Source organism: Sphaerodactylus townsendi, linkage group LG10, assembly GCF_021028975.2.
Source record: "Sphaerodactylus townsendi isolate TG3544 linkage group LG10, MPM_Stown_v2.3, whole genome shotgun sequence".
NCBI lineage: Eukaryota > Metazoa > Chordata > Lepidosauria > Squamata > Sphaerodactylidae > Sphaerodactylus > Sphaerodactylus townsendi.
The window spans coordinates 66,782,246-66,801,862 of NC_059434.1; positions in this window are offsets into that span (position 1 = coordinate 66,782,246).

Consider the following 19,617-nt stretch of genomic DNA (forward strand, 5'->3'; position numbering starts at 1 on the left):
AGTGGGGCAGGCAGTACCCATCAGACATTACCCATCATTTTGCTTGCGTTTGGGGGAAGGTGATGTTTTATGGGTTTTCTATCGTGTAATTTTTTATCTTTAATCTTTTCAATGATATATAGACATAAAAAGGTGAACTATTAAAGAAAAGTCTTGAATAAAGTATCTGTTCACTTTCCTGAACACTGATTGTCTTTTTGGTGGGAAGTGAGTGGGGAATAATGGTGGCATGCAAACTGTAAAACCGCAAAAGGATGACATGAACTGCTGTTTGCTAAGCTCCCCAAGTTCACGATCGTCCATCTCTCAATGGGTTATACAGGCTATAAAGGGCTTTAAGGCCCTTCACGGCTTGAGACCCTCTTACCTTCGTGACCATCTCACCCCATATGTCCCAAGTAGGCCTCTGTGGTCAGCAGAGGCCAATCTACTGGTGGTCCCTGGCCCCTCCATGATGCAACTGGCCTCTACCCGGGCCAGGGCTCTTATGGGCCTGGCCCCTACCTGGTGGAACACCCTTCCATCAGATGTGCGAGCCCTGCGGGACCTTGGAGAATTCCGCAGGGCCTGTAAAACAGTTTTGTTCCACCGGGCTTTTGGTGAGGCCAGCTGCGGACTCCCCCTCTGGGATGCCCCTGTGTTGCGTGCCATTCCATCATTGGCACGCCCAATATAACATCTAACCTACACTGCTACCCCCCGCCTGGCCTTGGGTTCGGGCGCCATACTTTTATAATCTTACTGTTATATATATTGTACTGATGCTGCTTGTTTTATGAATTCTGTAAATTGTTTTAACCTGTTTTAATTTATTTATTCTGTGTATTGTTGTTTGGCCAATCGTATGTGATATTGTGTCTGGCCTAGTGTACACCGCCCAGTGCCCTTCGGGGATGGGCAGTTTATAAATGCGACCGACCGACCGACCGACCAACCAACCAACAAACAAACCCAGTGTGTTCTGGAATCACTGATTGCCTGGACATAAAACTACAAAGCTGGAGATATCCCAGTTTGTTGATCAAATGCAGGGGCAAATTGGATGTTTGGACTGATGGACTACTTATTATTTTTACATTTTTAAAATGTTAATATCAATTTATTGATCTATCGATATTGTTATTTAATTTTTTAGATCTAAAGATATGCAGGAGTGGGTCAAAGCTGTGCCTACTGGCTTGCTCCGGCAGCAAGGCAAGATTAAAATTGTGCTATGAGTGGATTTGCTTGCCGTGTAGAGAGTGGAAAGTGAAAGCAGGGCTGGAGGAAATACATCCATACAAGAAATCTTGCCATAGCAGACATTCATCTCCACCACGCAGCAAACACCTTGTGTGTAACTGGCCAGGGTTTGTTTTGGGAGAAGTTGTGATCTGAACACAGAGCATCTGCCTTACGTGCAGAAAATCCCAGATTGAATCCCTGGCAACTCTAGTTGAAGCACCTCAGATGTCATATTGAGAAAAACCTTTCCCTGCTGGAGATCCTGGAGAATTGCTACAGGTCATCAGACTAAAATACTATTGAGGTAGATGCTCAGACTTGATATAAAGCTGGCAAATTGGCTGGAATTTTGCTAGTTTTTTGCAAACTGCAAATATGCATCAATGCCCCGACAAAATGGCAAAAGAAAGGTTAGTTTAACCTCTGAGGCTTGTAGATAAATCTTGCTATACTTCTTGTAGAAAGAAATTCTTCCACAAAGTTAACATGATTTGATTTCTTTTTTTAAAAAAAATCAAATACCAACCCAACAACTTGTAATTCTGTTTATACACATTTCAAGAGTTTCAGTACCAGAGGGAATTGTTCACACCCTTCCTCAGTACTGTAGTGCGTAATTTTGTTGCGTATATGCATATGCATTGTAAACCAGTGCAACTGAGTGGGGGATTAACGGACCTGAAGGTCACCCAGGTGACTAACAGTACAATCCTAAATAGAACCACGTCCTTCCAAGGCCACTGATTTCCACCGACTTAGAAGTAAGTAACTCAGTTCAGGACTGCCCTGCCTTAAGGCTGTTCTATCCAGGCTCACAGCGCAATCTCAGAGTTATACTCTGTAAATCAATGGGTTTAGAACAGTGTAGCTCTGCTAAGGATTGCACTCTTAAATAAAGCATGCTGAATTCAATGAAACCTTAGACTAAAAATACTTAAGGATGGACTGAAAATATTCTAGTGTATATAGGAGTCACCGTCCAGGTGCAGAACAGCACTAAAAGTACATTTCTTCAGTCACTTCTTCAAGCCAAGCCTCAGCAGGCTCATCTAAAATGAAATACTTTGATCAATTTTATGTTTAGAAAATAATTTTCAAGACACATTTACAAGTATTATTATTCCATCTGTTTTGCTGACATCATTGAAACGAAGCACCTGATTGGAAACACCTCCCTTCTTACAGTCCAACAAATTGCAAAATTTGTGATGTATTATGTCACCCCAAATTAATCTCCAAATTGTCTCAACTTTTCTTTCATTTTTCTTATTCTGCCTTAGCTCTATCAGTGCTGAAGAAAGGTCTGAATTACTGCTAGCATGTTTTAAAGCAAGAGCAACTCTCTCTTGCTTTTCTGTCTCAGCACCCTTGGTGCTACCTGAAGTTTGTTTTGCCTGGCTCCATCGAATCTGATTAAGTCTGCAATTTCTCCTGTGCATCTGAAAAAAGACACTACATTTGGGCTTTTCTAGCATGTAGTGGAACATCATAGTTTTATCCCTTTTTTCCTTTTCATACTGAAAATGAATTCCAAGAGACTTGAATGCTTGCTTATTATAACTTTGGCCATTTGTGAACTTGTGGTCTCCTTTGTATTGAATGTCCATTCTCTTTTTAGTTGGAGTCTCAATTATGCACACATTTCCCTCTCTCCCAAACTCACTGCGGTTCAGATCAGAGACTCTCTACAGTTTCTGAAACCTCTGAACCCACAACTTTTCTTCTCCCTGTGCAGGGATAGTGATGGAAACAGCATGCATTTTGCTTTCTTCAGTTTTTCTTACTCCTTCCTGCCTTCCCCTGCCCACACAACAATTTCTCCCACTCTTTCTGTCATTAGGAAAAAGAGCTGCCGAACAGAGAGCAGTAATTGCCAATAAAAAGGTACAAGAAGGGAGTGGGTGGAAAGGCAGAGAGGGAGCGTGAGCCAGGGCTCTTGCTGCTGAGAAGTGTCAGTGCTTTCGAAACTCCCCTGCTTCCCACTGCTTGCCAACTTGAGAGTGAGGAAGAGCGAGACAATGTCCAGGGTTCTTTGTTTTCAATAAATTAATGCTAGATCACAGACAGCTCCAAAAAGTGGTGGCAGGTAACCTCCACAGACAGAGATTGCACTGAGAGAATGAAGCAGCAGGGGGTGGGCAAAATGGTCGATCCATTCAGCTAGGGACGCTTCACAGCAGGGGAAACCTAGATGTAAACATCATGTGTGTATGTGGGGGTGGGGGAACTCACTGTGAAGCAAACAGTCCTGGGGTAAGTAGCGCATGCATAAAGGTTCTTTGTCACATTTAAGGTGGTTCGAATAAAAGGTATTAATCAACTGCTGAAAGTCACTGACCCTTGTGCGCATAACACAACAGATTTCTCTGCTGCTTCCAAATTTCCCTACAGATTAATCAGTTCCATCAAGATTCCATATGTCACAATTAGTTCTGAAGAAAGGTATGTCCAAGGAGAATCTTAATGTTTTTAACACAAAACCAGAAAGACCTTATTGGTTACCTGTTTTTCTTTACCCTGCTCTTCTCCCCAGTGAAGACCCAAAGAGTCTCACAAAACAAAATTGAAGTAAACAAACCGAAAGAAAAACCAAGTATATAATACACCACATCAGCAAATCTGTTTCATGTATCTACAAAGACAATTTCTGGTCATGCCACTGTCATGAAGTATGACACATGAAAAAGCCATTTCTCATCTGAAAATGGAAAAGACCATGAGAACATGTGTCTGTCTCTGGGAACATACACAGCTTTAGAGTTTGATGGGTTTTACTTTCAGGACTCCATGTGATATTTCATTTCTGTATTTGCAACCCACAGATAAAGATATGGAAAACACTTTTCTATATCTTTATCTGTGGGTTGCAAACAACACCAAAGACAAGAAGTGTCTTGTGTAAGATGCATACAACCACTTTGCCACACATCCTGCTATGTAGGTGCACCTAAAAGTGTCAGGAGCCTTCTCACTACTTGGCAAGATGATAGAGCTGAATTTTTTTTAAAATCTTGAAGTGCAGGCTATCACCCTGGGGTACTTTGATCATCTGTATGGACTCTGTCACGTCTGACACGCTGCTCAGAGCATCTGCTTTTGAGATCAGACAGACGTACATAGAAGCAATACACGTTCTCAGACACAAATACTGGTTTTGTAGTACTCGTATGATGGTTCCATGTATTTCAAAGGCCATGTCTCAGTGGTAAGAGTTTCTGCTTTGCATGCGGAATGTCCCAAATTTAGTCCCTGACATTTCCGGCTGTTCAGGTAGAAAGACCTCTGTCTGATACCCTGGAAAACTGCTGCCAGTCTGACCTTGATTGACCAATGGTGTGATTCAGCACAAGGCAGTTTCATGTTTTTACTTGCACTGGTGCATGTGCCTTTAAAAAGCAGTGTGTTGCTTATCCATTAATGCATGTTACAGTGTGCTTTTGGGAAGGAATTTGTGAGAGACTGCGTGGTACAATGGTTAAGAGTGGCAGACTCCAATCTGGAGATTTTTCATTCATCCGTATGGTCTACTGGGTGACCTTTCAGAACTCTCTCGGCCCATGTGGAGGTAGTCACTGGTAAACCACCTCCAATGTCCCTTGCCTTAAAAACCCTATGGGGTTGCTATAAGTCAGCTGTGACTTGACGGTGTGCACACAGACAAATTAGTGAGAAAATGTTGCAGGTTACTCAGCACAGAGGTTCTCTTGCACAGCTTCTAATATTTCTTCATTCTGGTATTTTTAGACATAGCTTCTGGTCATAATCTGTGACGTTTCTAGGAACAGCCCCAAACATCTGGCAATTTGTTCTGATGAAAGGCCAAAATGTACAGTATAAATATTCTTTGAATTAAAGTGAGATGTGTATCTATATGTCTTCTTTCTCCCTCTTTGTATCATGTTCCAGGAGAACCATGTCTGGGCTCGTGATTTTGAAGCACAACCACAGCCAAGTCAGACAAGTAGAAGGTTGATCTTCACTGGGCACGTAGGTGAGCTGGCAATGGAAGTACTGAGCAACCGCACAGGTGAAGAAACAGACAGGGGAGCTGGCAAGAACATGAGCAAAGAAATGAGCACAAGAATTTTCACAGCAGCTTGGGCTAGGCCAGGGGTAGGGAACCTGCGGCTCTCCAGATGTTCAGGAACTACAATTCCCATCAGCCCCTACCAGCATGGCCAATTGGCCATGCTGACAGAGGCTGATGGGAATTGTAGTTCCTGAACATCTGGAGAGCTGCAGGTTCCCTACCCCTGGGCTAGGCCATAAAACCAGCAGGACTGCCAACTCATAATTTTCCATCTAGCATCCCAGGAAGTGGAACCCCAATGAGGACAAAGAAAGGCAGGATGTGAACAATCAGCACTATATCATATGGTGGAATCTAAGTAGTTAAAAATTTGGGTACTCCTACCACCTATTAGGGGAAAACTCACTACTCATAATCTTCCTGATATGAGCAGTTGCCATATTGTGAGATATAATAGGGTGATGCATGCCTTTTTCCGGTTCAGAACATGTGATCAGCTACCCAGAAAAATATATGCACACAAATGGTGGCAGCACACTTTGAGAAGAGCACAGATACCTTGAACTCTCTTTATGCCAGTGTGAAGGCCAGAATTTTAACAATTGGGAAGTGTTGAGCTCTCTCTGTCTCTCTTTTTTGTCTGACCTCTATTTTCTCATGGTATTGTATTATCAGGTGGAAGCTTCTAACATCTGGCAGGGAGGAACACTGCTGGCTAGCAAAAGCTGAATAACACCTTGATGAGTTTGTTCTCCTGTGTTCTGCTCACAGGTACATAAGGCTAGGGCCTGCTCCCAGGCTCAAACCAAACGGCTCTGGTCCTTCAACTCTTAACCTGAAGATTATAGTCTTGATCTGGGTGCAAGATCAACTAGCAGAGGAAGGAGGACTTGCTTCCTCTTTTCCCTGTTTGTTTCTATTGGTTTTCCCCACTGCATTGTAAACTCCTTTGGGTTCCCTCATAGGGTTGCTAACCTCCAAGTGGCAATTGGAGATCTCCTGAGATTACAACTGATCTCCAGGCAACAGAGATCAGTTCACCTTGAACAAATGGTCACTTTGGAAAGCAGAATCTATGACATTATACTCCATTGAAGTCCTTTTTTCCTCCCTCTCCAGACTCCAAATCTCTCATCTCAGAGCTGACACCCCTACTCCTCATTGGGGAGAAAAGTGGGATATAAATACAAATAAATAACAGATGGGATTAGTTATTTCCTTCAGAACATCTGGATCTGTCACTGTGTGTTGACAGAATAGGCTTGCTTCTGCCAAAGAGACCATTGTGGCTATGCTGATGGTAGTATCGTTTCATCTAGGCCAGTGGTTCTCAACCTTCCTAATGCCGTGACCCTTTAAAACAGTTCTTCATGTTATGGTGACCCCCAACCCGAACATTTATCCATTTTACAGATGGAGAACACTGATTCAGAGAGTCTTAGGCGACCCCTGTGATGTGACTCACAGGTTGAGAACTGCTGATCTAAGCAGTTTTGCATGGTCAAAATATCCCAGGGTGAGCAAGAAAAACATCCCTGTGCAGCTGAGAATTCCACACGGTTCCTGATCCTAATGTGGGCCTGCTCCAGTGTTGCCCCGTGATATTTACCTTAGCCCAGGATTTTCAAAAATCACCACTAGTTGCCTGCAGCTTAGCTTTCTTTATCTGATAAATACAGTATCACAGAGTCAGCTGTGAGTCACTCAGTTCAATGTTCCATTGATAAGCCTCCCTCCCCTTTCTTTTCGGTCTGCAGACCAAAGATTTTTGGAGAAAGGCGATGCTAAAGTATTGAAAGGATAATGAGATACTGGGGGAAGGGATGCATGTGTTAACAAGATTATCATGAATGCTATTGCTTAAAAGTGTTTGTGGAGAATATATTTACATAAACCAATAAATTAGGACAGAATAAACACATCTGAAAGACATGAAACAACTGCTTTTTCGGTGATTAGTTGCAAAAGTAATTTGCATACAGAAAATGATATCTGATTTCTTCAGTTACTGATGACAGCACACACAATCATGGATTCCTCAGCAGCAAAGTCCCCACAGTAGAAAAGCCAAGGGCAGCCGCCAATAATTTAACGCTGTCTGTAATGCATCCATCCACAGACTCTTGTTTCTTCATTTGCAACCACTGGATCAAGGCATTTTCCATCTTGAGAAGCCCCAGAAGAATGAATACTTTACTGAGCTCTGCTATTTATCCTGTAGTGGTTGATTTACTCAGATATTTTCTCCAGCTTTGCTAAGGGATTCTGGACAAGTTACAATACACATGTATGCAAATGAGATCTGTTTTCTGGGGGAAACAATGAGGTATACATTAGAGGCTGCTGGTTCTGTCTCACCTCGGACACAAGCTCACTCTGTGACCTTAGGCATGCCACTTTTTCACCAGCAAAGTAGGTCTATTAAGTCTGGCATACCTTGTAAGGCTGTTGTATGGATTGTTTCAATAATGTGAGTGAAGTGCTTTCAGTGTTAAGGAAGTGATCCTAAGCATGTCTTCTCAGGTGTAAGTTTCATGTTATTCAATGGGCTTATTCCCAGGAAAATGTCCCTAGGATGTCAGCTAGGCTTGGAGATTCGAGCGCAACAGATACCAGATTCGGCCCAAATCTGGGTGAACTCGGGCATATTTGGGCCAAAATCAGCAGGAACATGTCTTGCCCGAATAAGAACGAATCTGAATGCAAGGTATTTGGGCTTTTGGGGGGTATTTTTGGTGTTTTTCACATTTGTGCCTGTAGGGGGTGCAATTTTAAAGATATCTGCATCAAAATTTCAGAGTCTCATCCAAAGACTGTTCTGATGATACCACCCAAGTTTGGTAAAATTTGGTTCAGGGGAGCCAACGTTATGGACCCCAAAAAGGGGGGTTTCCAATGGGAGCTAACAGGAGATGGGGGCTACCCCATTGAGGGTCTATAACTTTGGCTTCCCTGAAACAAACTTCACCAATGTTGGTGGTGGTATCATCAGGACAGTCTTCGAAAGAAACTCTGAAATTTTGGTGCTGTTGGCTTTAAAAATGCACTCCCTGCAGGCACAAATGTGAAAAAACACCAAAAATACCCCCTAAAATCAGACAGACCAGAATTTTTCGGGTATACCCGAATATTCAGGTATATCCAAATATGTTATTTGTCTTATTTGGGCATACAGATAATTTTATGCCCAAATAAATCAAAATCTGACTTTTACCGAATTTCAGCCTAAGGATGTTAGCACTCCTGACAGATGGCCAACCAGCCTCTGTTTAACAATGACCAAAGAAGGAGACTCCACCTCCCTCCATGGCAGCATATTCCACTGTTGATCAGTCATTACTGTTAGAAAGTTCTTCCTAATGTTTAGGTAGAATCTCTTTTCCTGAACCTTGAAGTCTTGTCCTAGCCTCTGGAGCAGCAGAAAACAAACCATTTTCCCATCCAAATGCCCCCAATCTATTGCTTACCCTAAGGGGGAGAATTACAGGTTCAAATCACTCAGGAGATTAGAATTTTCAGTGGATAAAAGGCATGGAGAAACGATCTGATCATATAAAGTGGCCTCATACTGATTCATATTATTAGAGTCTGTTCTGGCATCCCTGACTAGTATTGGTTCTTCAGTGCAGCAGGCAGATTTTTGTCCCATACTTCCTTTTGGGAGCTCAGGACCAGAGGCGTAGCTCCAAGGGGCCAGGGTGTGTGTAATGCACTGGGCATGTGCCCCTGTAGGGGTGTGGTGACAGCATTCCGGGGGCATTCTGGGGGCATGGTAGGGGGTGTTCCAGGGCAGGGGCATTCCGGGGGGGGGGAGGATGCACCAGTGCACTGGCCGCTTTCCCCCTTGCTACACCTTTGCTCAAAACTCCATACATGATTCTCCACATTTTATCATTACAATGACAACACATTAGACTGGTCCAAGGTCTCCCTGGAGGCTGACCAGCACAGTGAAGATTTGAACCTAGGTCTCCTCACTTCTAGTCTGACACTTTAATAATTATGATGCTGAGGTTAAGATTTTTAAGACTGGATAACCCCTCCTCCAGTACTGTGGCCCTGATCAACTCTCCCTGGTTGCTTTCATCTAAACACATGAATTTTCGACATAGATTTTTGTTGTTGTTGGCTCTAGTCCTGTACAGCTTTGGTTTATCCTCTGATTTTTGCATGAAGTTTTGTGCCTTTAATTTTCACTTACCTTGTTTGATTTTTGTTTTGTTTGCCCCATCAAAATCAGGAGTAACTCCAGCATGCAGAGAATATCACAGGTACAGAATCAGTCAAGGATTTCCCTGCATCTCCTGCAGTTTGCCCCTCATTCAGCTCAGAATCTGCCTGGAACACATTTTCATGATGCTAAGATTATATTACATATCAGTCATCCTTCTTTGTGACACAGCCCCTTTATGCCTGAAAATAATCACCTGGCATTATTATTTGCAGAAGGAGAAGATTAATACTATACACATCAGTGAAAATTAATATTGCACATTAATACTCCTCCTTCCCCCAACTCAGATTTTAGAAATGGGGAACACCCTGTTTAGACTGCTGGGAATATATCTTCAAAGGCATTAAGAAAGGGAGGCACACACACACACACACACACACAGAGAGAGAGAGAGAGAGAGAGAGAGAGAGAGAGAGAGATCACTTGGTATATGTTCTGTGTTTGACAACACCAAGTGCACTTGTGCAAATGCATGTGAATCTAACCTTTAAATCCCCATCCATGTGCATGGCAACTGCATTAACATTATTTTATTAATAAGGACAATTGGTTCATTCTACTCCCCCTTTCTATTTGCCAGTTTTGCTGATGTTTGTAGTGCTCAGCTTAAATGTTTCAGTCCTATCTTAGATGTTTTGGATTAGCGCCACAGGTCCTATTGCAAAGGACTTCAGTTTTTTAAAAGTCAGAATTTTGGCTTGACCCAAGAGGGACCCTTTCTTCTCTGTCTGAAATCTGGCAAGGAAGATTTCCTGGGTGAGGCCTGCAGTTCCTGATCATTTCATCCCTATGGGATGGGGAAATCATAAGGACTCACCACTACTCTGCTTTCATTGCTTCTAGAATTGGAAGACTTTCTTCTACTTGCCTGAAGACTCATTTGGCTGACAACAAGTACCATTCCTGGGAATTTTGTCTCAGTTACTTGGGAATTTTTTTAAAAAGTGACTGTATTTGCCACTGAAACCAATGGAAATATCACCCTAATGTAGTAACGTGCAATTCTATCACATTAAGGAATGTCAACAAAATCTTTAATGAACAAAATTACCCTGAATATGATTTCTGTGCATATTCCTTGTATTGATAGATGGCATACAATTGTATTTAAAATGTGGTGGTGTCAAACTGTGTTTGACAGCTGACACTGCAGCAGTAAGGATGTGGCAGCTGGCCTGCCAAAGAAATGTTATGGCATCTGACATGTGGGTATCTTAGTATTTGGCAGTATCTGACAGCTGCCAGACAGAAGCAGCTGGCATTTGGCAAAGATTAGAACATTTGATATTAACTTTCATTTATTCAACTGATCGTATTTCTGAGTTTGATTAAATGTTGAAATCATAACGTGGATCTACACATTTAAAAATCTGAAAAAAAATCAGATGCTGAACTGTAGTGAAATTTATTTTCTTCCTTACTTTCAAATCTGGTTTCACTGAAAGAGTTCAGAGCTGACATTCAGTGTAAACCAAAATAAAATGTTATCACCTGCAACCCATGTGGGCTTTCTGGAACCTGAGCTGGGGTTAGGACTTCTGGAAGGGCCAGAAATCAGATCTGAGTGAAACAATCCTCTAGGCTTCTCTGAAGCTGTTTGGAACTTCAGTTCTGCTTCCTGGGGCAGCAAAGGTGAAGAAATTGCAATGTAGAGATGAAGACATTTCTTCAGGTTCCCTTCTCAGCCAAAATAGGTACTTTCCCCATTGTACACATGCTCCGGTAGTAGAGATTCAGGACGGGCTTGGAACAGCCCTTTAGTATCACCACAAATTAATTTCCTTCAGATTGAGGCAATTCTATCAAAGATTGGCTGGAACTGAGAAGGCAGTATGGGGTGCACAGAGCCCTTTCAGCTATCCATACCCCAAAGAGGACTGAACACCCCATACAACAGATTCCACAGGGACATCTGGGGACAAATGCCCCGGGTGACTGCCATCCTGGGGGCGGGGCGGTGGGTGCCAGCTGGGTCCTTGCGCCTGGCCACTCCTGCAGCACAGTGCCTGGCAGGCCCAAAGTTGGTGAATGCTGCCCCGGTACGGGTGCCACACCACAAGAGAGGGTGGGCACAAGGACCCAGCCAGCGCCCAGCAGCTCCCTCCCTGTCGGGGTGCCACTCGCTGGCTGAGCTGCCTGCTGTGGCCGCAGGTCTCCTGCCCTCCCCAGCCTCCATGTCAGGTGTGGGGGCCATCTTCGGGCCTGACAGGGAGACAGGGGAGGGCAGGAGTCCTGCGACCATGGCACGGAGCTCAGCCGGTGAGCGGCCCCTTGGCGGGCAGCTCAGGCATGAGCTGCAAGAGCCCAGCAGCCCCAGCCTCCCTGCCCTGGCCTCCAGTAGTACATAAACTCAATACTTGAGTCATAAACAGATGATTTACAATTGTGACAATTGATTTATAATTGTGACACAATTTATAATTTTGACAATCTTCCCTTCTTCTAATGATAAATCCAGGGATATTTAAATCCAACAAGTAAAGTAACAAGAGGCTTATATAGAGGCTTTTTAGAGGCAATAAAACCTCCGGATATGGTTTTATTTCGTATTCTTTGTCAAACCAATTAGATTACGTCAATAGCCTGAAATAAATTGCTATCTGAGATTTTGCATTTACTATCTTCTAAATAATCTAAAAGGGCTTGAGCATGTAATTGGTATTTCACCCTCCTTTTCATATATGTAGAAATGTTAGTCCAATCCTCTGCCTGTGGATGGGAAAGAGGTCTATCCCTGCAGCCTGAAGGGGCACTCACACATGCTGTCCTCTCCTGCCATTGGCGCTCTTTCCCCCCACTGGGGCCGCTTTGCTCTTTTCCCTGGCATCTCCCACCCGAGCTCCAAAAGAAAAAAGGGGGTCCCTGTTACCGCTGGGCACACTCCATCAGGCCCCTTGTTGTCCTCCCTTGCATGCTGCTCGAGGTTGCACTGCCAGGCGCAGTCCACCAATTCCCAATCACTGGCTGCTGCAAGCCTGCTGCTGCTATCTTTGTCAATTCAGATCTCCTTCCATTGCCTAGAGACACGAAACTTAAAGGCTGCTTTCCCGCTGCTCCACTTGGCCTGATAAACAGGTGATGTGAGGGAGAGAGAAAAGAAGTCATCATAGCCATTGAGTGGAAGAGAGGCAAAGGAAAGCCTGGCCTGCCCTTATAAGACCCCACCCCTCCTCCTCCACCCACATCACATGATTGCATTGGCAGCAGAATTGCCCCCCTGCTGGGGTGGATGCCGGCGTTGAGCCCGCCTCTCTCCCTGCCTGCTCCCAGGCAGCAATGGCATAAGCATTTTTAAAATTGTCATTGTGCACGCACAACGAAATTTACAGCAGCATTCCTCGATGCACACAATTTCAGACTCATACATCATCCTCACTTTCCCCTTCCTCCACCCATCCCTACATAGCCCCAAACACATCAACACGAAGCCGCGGAGTTTAGCATAGCCACAGCTCTAGAGTAGAAACTGTCTCTAAACCTCTTTGTCCTAGTTTTGATAGACTTGTATCGTCTGCCGGATGGTAACAGTTCAAAAAGAGAGTGTGTGCTGGATGAGACGGGTCTCTCAGAATATTTTGGGCTTTTTTTAGGCTTTGGGAATTATAGAGTTCTTCCAAGGAGGAGAGAGGGCAGCCGATAATCCTTTGTGCAGTAGTGATCACCCTTTGGAGCGCCTTCCTATCTGCCACTGTGCAACTGGAGAACCATACACAGATGCAGCAGGTTAAGACACTCTCTATAGCACAGTGGTAAAAGGACACCAGGAGTTTTCCATCCAGTTGTTGTTTCCTTAAAAGTCTCAGATAGTACAGATAGTACAGTCTTCAAGGTAATTCTCAGCTGTGCTTTCCTGCCAAGGTAATTCTCAGCAGTCAAGGTAATTCTCAGCTGTGCTTTCCTGCATGGAAGGGGGTTGGACTGGATGGTCCTTGTGGTATCTTCCAACTCCACGATTCCATCTGAAGAGCAAACAGCCACATCTTTCTGTTTTAAAAGGACGTTGCCAGGTGGGTATGGGTGGGGGTATGGGAGTGCTGTGCTGAAAACATAAGCCCCAATTCCCCTTGTGTGCTTGGAACTGATTGTATGGTTCTTTTTCTCCCATCCATTCAGAGCTCTGCCAGTTCATTGATATATACATGGCATTTTGAACTACCGGGCTTTGTCATTCAGACTAATTTGAGGCAGCTCTGCACCCACAGTGGGGATGCACATACAAAATTGGTGGGATGTGCTTTTCTTTAATGCATTCTGCATTGCAATGTGAAGTGCGTGAAAGCAAATACACTGAACTATGTTCGTATATTATTCTGAACCACTGCAAAAGTAAAGCTTTGTGCAGCATTGATAAGCCACTTCTAAAAAGAAAGTTATATCTGCTGTGTGGGAAAAGGACGATGGGCTGCAATTATGGGACAAGTAATTTTAAATGCAAATTCACCAGTGAACGCATAAAAGCTAATTGTCATTTTCTTTTCTGCCAGTCACTTCAAAAGCTCTGTGTACTACCTTCTTACTTCTGGGAATGCCAGCCTGCAGCTGTACTGCCCCACTCTGACCTCTCCTGTGAAAGGCGGGTGACCTGGATTTCTTTCTGTAAAGACCAAGATGCTAGCCCCATAAAGGAACACAATAAAATGCAAAGATACATTGCAAATTGGCTAGGCTGCTTGTTCACAAGAAGATGTGTCTGTCTTAGTCCAAAACACAGGATCTGGATACTGGGAAAGGGATTGAAAATGTACACTTACATTCAGTTACTTAGTTTCTTGTGCGGTGTACTTCCTCCCAGAAGTTCAGAGGGGAAAACATTGGAGCTGTCTCCTGTCTTGGCAGTAAACTTGCAAGGCTGGACTGGCAGAAATAACCTGCACCCCACGCAGTGTGGTTTCTTCACTGTGCATTCATTACTGCTGTGGATGCAGGTGTATTTGCATTGACAAAGGAACATCCACACAGGGTGGGCGGGGTGTTTTGGTGCACGTCCCTTAATCAGCCACCAGTTTCTTTCTATTTTCCCCAGCACAAGAAGGATTGGGAAAAAATTGCTGCTTATAAAGAAAAGCCCTTAAAAAAAGACTTCCAGTGGTGTGGTGGGGGAAATGACAGAGATGAGAGAATGACAGCAGGAAATGACTTCAATGTGACTGTGACTGAGACCTTTGAAAATGCACACCTTCCTGTAGAGATGACATGCTACAGTCGCTCTAACAATGCTCTTTCTGTAAAGATTGTAGTAAAGCTGGTTTTGAAAATAGTGCTCTGAGGACAGGAAAAACCTGGAAAGTGAACATTTGGGAGATGATATTGTGTGGATGCTCCAGAAAAAAACAACGTTCCTGATTGGAATCAAGGCAGGCGAAAAGATCCTTTTGGAAGCAGCCAAGAGATGGAGGGAACTGGAACCGTGTTTGCCGACAAGTCAACTTATAGTATATCATATAGTATATCATATAGTATATCATTAACACATTTTAGCATACTTCAAAAACATTAGATGCCTTGCAACAAATAATGGATCAAAATTTATTCAAGCGGTTTATTGGGACGTTCTTTGAGGGAAGCTCTCCTTTGGCATGGCTGACAAGGACCCCTGTAATCTTGATAATTCTGGAAATGGTCTGGATGTGATCTCAACCAGAAGTGATCTATCAACTACCTATGTAGTGTATATATTTTTCCAATTCTGCCTGCCCTTCCCAGAGCTCAGGGCAGTGTATATGATTCTCTTTGCTCCATTACATCCTCACAAGAACCACGGGGAGAAAGTTAGGATAAGAGGGAGTGAGTACCTCAAAGTCACCCAGCAGGCTTCACTGCACACAGGAGATCCTGGTGTGAGACTACAGTAGTTTGAGTTGCTTCCAACTGGAGCACAAACAATGAAAAGGTATTCTTAGGGGAAGGATAGACTTTGGAAGGCTTTCAAAAGAAAGCAAGAAACTTGGGATGAGAATGTGTAAGAAAGCCAGGGAGAATCACGCTAAAAACCACACATCTAGAATAACAAAGCAGGCAATATGTCAATGACCACATTGCCAACTCTGCCGCAGTTTAACCTTCTCTCCATATGCTAGAAAGAGGGAGATTAAATACTACAACTAAGAAAAATTGCAGCTTGAGCCTGCTTGTTATTTGCTTCTAACCTGCAGACAACAAGGAACCATTAACTGCATGGATAATGTTGAGCTGAGTCCACAGCATGCCCTGGGTACAAAAATCTCCAGTCCCTCTATCTAGCATGGTTAAAGATGCAGGCTGCAATTTCTAAGGCACACAGCATACTCTCAAAGAGATGTTTCCTTTTATTTCACTTTTGATGATGAATTTTAAATAGACATTTGATGTGGGAACTCTTCATTGATTTACAGTAAAGCCAAGGTCTGGTGCATAGAGGCTAAATGATAAAGGTTCACTCATATCTCCATTTCAGTGATCAGTCATTTGCACATTGTTACTTCCAGTCACTGACTAGAATTTTATCTTTCTCTTTTAGAGGAAAGTGTTCCCTCCACATACCAGTGGAGGCAACTGAAATGACATCATAAAGTCATTATTTTATCAAGCTAATCGATAAACTAAATGGGGAAGCTTTTTAAACCTTTTAAGGACTTCAAATATTTCTGTGCCCCCCCCCCCCCCCCCAACAATTCCTTTCAAATGTAGGTTCCAGTATTCCCATAGCTGTCTTCCTGAGATGGACACTCACCACCTTATATATCACCAAGGCAGGGAAACCACTCGCTCCTATTTTTTCCCGCCTTTTCACTTCAGGAACTGAGGTGCTTCAGAAATAAGGTAGTTTGTTTGAAAGCACTTTCCTTCAGCGCTGTTGTCACACAGAAGGGGAAAGATGTCCGCTGACTTATATATATTTTTATTTTCCATGACACTCCCCTCTCTCAAAGGAGGAGAACGTCTCTTTCTGCTCTGCCACTTGCTTTAACCATCTCCACTTTCCAACTTACAAACAGAGTTCCCCAGCTGTTTTAAACCTGGCTGGTGAAAATTTACTGTGTGGCGAAACAGTCAGAATTTTGAACTAAGCCTAGGGAAATTTGAAGTCATATCCCTGCTCTCTATGGGAAAATAACAACAACCGAAAAAAACAACGCACCACACCCTTGTTATATGAGAGGCCAGTCATTTCCTCAGCCTAACCTAATCTCTCAGCCTAACTTAATCACAAATGTTAGGATAAAATGTGGGAGGGAAGGATCCTGAATTCCTTAGAGGAAGTATAGGATAAAAATGAAATAAAACTCTTAGCCAAAGAAAACTCACCATTTGTCAGCCTCAGCATTTCATCTATGATAAATGGTTAATGATAAAACTGACCAAACTAATTTATTGCAATTGTATCTCACCTTTTTATCACATCTTGAGTCTCCCATCTCACCTCACTGTATTGCATGTAGGCATCAAGATTTAGAAGATGCGTATGGTATCACCTGGCCATTTTTGAAAAAAAATCCTCTTTTGGACTAGAGGGATATTGGGATTGGAGTAGTAAGTGTGTGTGTGTGTGTGTGTGTGTGTGTGTGTGTGTGTGTGTGTGTGATTGTCCCATCCCTTGTCTGCAATTTCTCTACTCCAAATGACTCCCATTGCCATGCTTCCCTTAATCGGTTTCCAAATGTGGTCAAAATGGTATAGGAATTTGGATCAGGGACATATATGATGAAGAGAGAAGTGTTAAGGAATTTCCTTTCACTTTTTGGATCTAGATCATCCATCCGGAAGTGGCCTTTTCTATATAAAAAGGACTATTTGGATTATATTATTAACCCCTCTAAAATTTAGTGTGACCTTCAGTTGGTCCTCACTGCCTATTATTTTGTTTCATTGGCTTGTTCTAAAATACCCCTCATTCCTTCCTGGTTCATTGTTAAATAGTAGACCAATTCAGCAGCACTATTGGAGGAAGATTCTTTGGAATCAAGCACTTGTGTCTCAATGAAGGGGAAAACACTTCTAAATGTAAAAGATACAGAAAATGCAAAAAATACAAAAAGATACGATTGTTACTATTAACCTTCCAGTAAGACTCAAAGGCAATTTATGCACTTGTGATCTGCCCCACAGTGAGGGTACATTCCCTTTGGGTCATCATATTCTTTGTTGCACACATATTCCCTCGCTCCCCCAGTTCACTGTACCATAGATCAGAGAAGCCCCACAGTTTCTGAAACATGGCAAATGTGACTTCCTCCCCTTCACAAGGAAAGCAAAGGAAATTGGCATGCATTTTGCTTGCTTGGGGTTTTCTTACTCTCAGCTTTCTCCACCCATGCAACAGTAGTTCCTCCCCACATGGACAGAACAAGAAACTGGAGAGTGGACACAAGGGTGGACCAGCTTGGCTTTGCAGAGGGAGAAACCAATTGAAACAGAAAACCACAGGAAGAATCCACTGTGAAGTATACAACCAGAGGCTGGCCACAGACAAGGCTGGGTTTAAAACAGAAGTTGCCAACCTCAAGATAGAGTCTGGAGTTTTCTCAGAATTACAATTGATCTTCAGATTATGGAGATCAATTCCCCAGGAAGAAATGGCAGCCTCAGAGGATGGAGCATATGGCATCAAATCCCTTCCTCCCCAAACTCTGCTCTCCCTAGGTTCTGTGCCCAAATATTCAGGAATGTCCTCAACCAGACTTTGAAACCCTATGTATTATGTTTATTAAATCACAGGGGAAAAAATAATCACCAAACAACCTACAACATGTGGTTCTTACCACAATAGTAGCACATTGCAAGTAGTAATATCTGCCGAATATCTCACTGCCTCAAGGGACTGTTACCATACTTTCTTCCCTCTCTCTTTAATCTGAGGATTATTGTGAGATGGAATTTGAAAAATGCTTTCATGACTTGCAGCTCATTCTTGTATCCAGCAGCACTTCTCGCAGTATATTGGCTGGGTAGAAAGTAAAGCATGCTGGTCCATTCCGAGACGAGGCTTTTTGATATGGAGAGAAAGCCTGTCTGTGTTTTGTGTTGAAGCACACAGAACTTTGTAGAATGAATCACTTCAGCTGCGCGCACTCATTGCTAAACGTTTCCCTTTTTCGCTTTCTCTTCCTTTTGAGACAAAAGTAATAATTAACAAATGTTGTGTGGGGAGTGAGGGGAGGGGAGAAAATTGAGCTATTTTCTTGCATGCAGAAATTGCGCTGGGCCTGAAGCTAAAGGATAAGAATTCCATAATTGCAGTTCGCTGTGGAAATGTGCCAAGAATTCTAAACCTTTGGCAGCCATCATTTCAGAGAATAGACGTTTTCAGAAGAAAGCAGGAATGTAAATATCTCTTAAGTGTCACACATGAGAAAGGGAAGGAAATGAAGCCAAATATTCCTTTTTCCACTCGAGGTTTACGAACTGTTAACTTCGATATAAAAAAAGCCAGTGAGATGTAGTAGCTAGTGATGGGCTTGTGAATGAATAAACTGTGCTCAGCTATGAAGCAAACTGTCTTTAGGGCCAATTCACACAATCAAAAGTTGGAAATCTGGACAAGCAATGAGGCCTTGAGCCCATGCATGCATTCCCCATTATAGGTCGTTTCTGCATGGTCCAAATATCCCTGGTTGAGCAAGGGAAATATCCCTGTTTGGCCAAGAAGTTCACACGATTCCTGTTCCTAAAGTGAATTTGTCCTACAATATTTCCCTCATCGTGGAATTTTCAAAAATCACCAATTTGACGATTCGTTTCAAAAATCCTGCAGTGAAACCACTACCGGGCAAACACCATGGGAGCAGAACCAGTTACACTTTATACCTTCTTAACAGCTTTTACACGCCTTTGTCTGACTGCTCAGGACCCAGGAGTTTGCCCAGCAATTTCTGAAGTTCACTCTCCATACTAGCCAGAAACCACCTTTCCACTTGCATGCATTGAATCTATAACAATATGTAAGAACGCTTTTTTAAAAAGATGGGGCAGTAATCCAACTTTCCTGTCAACTTTCTTTCATGTCTGCTTCTTGAGGTCATTCCAAGAATTGGTGTTTCATGTCAAGCCAACCTTAAATTCAAAACAGGAAGCCAGCAAGTGTGCTTCTTTGTATTTAAATGCCCATGGTGTTTCTGCCACTGCATTTATCAAATGAAAAAAAGCTTCTTGT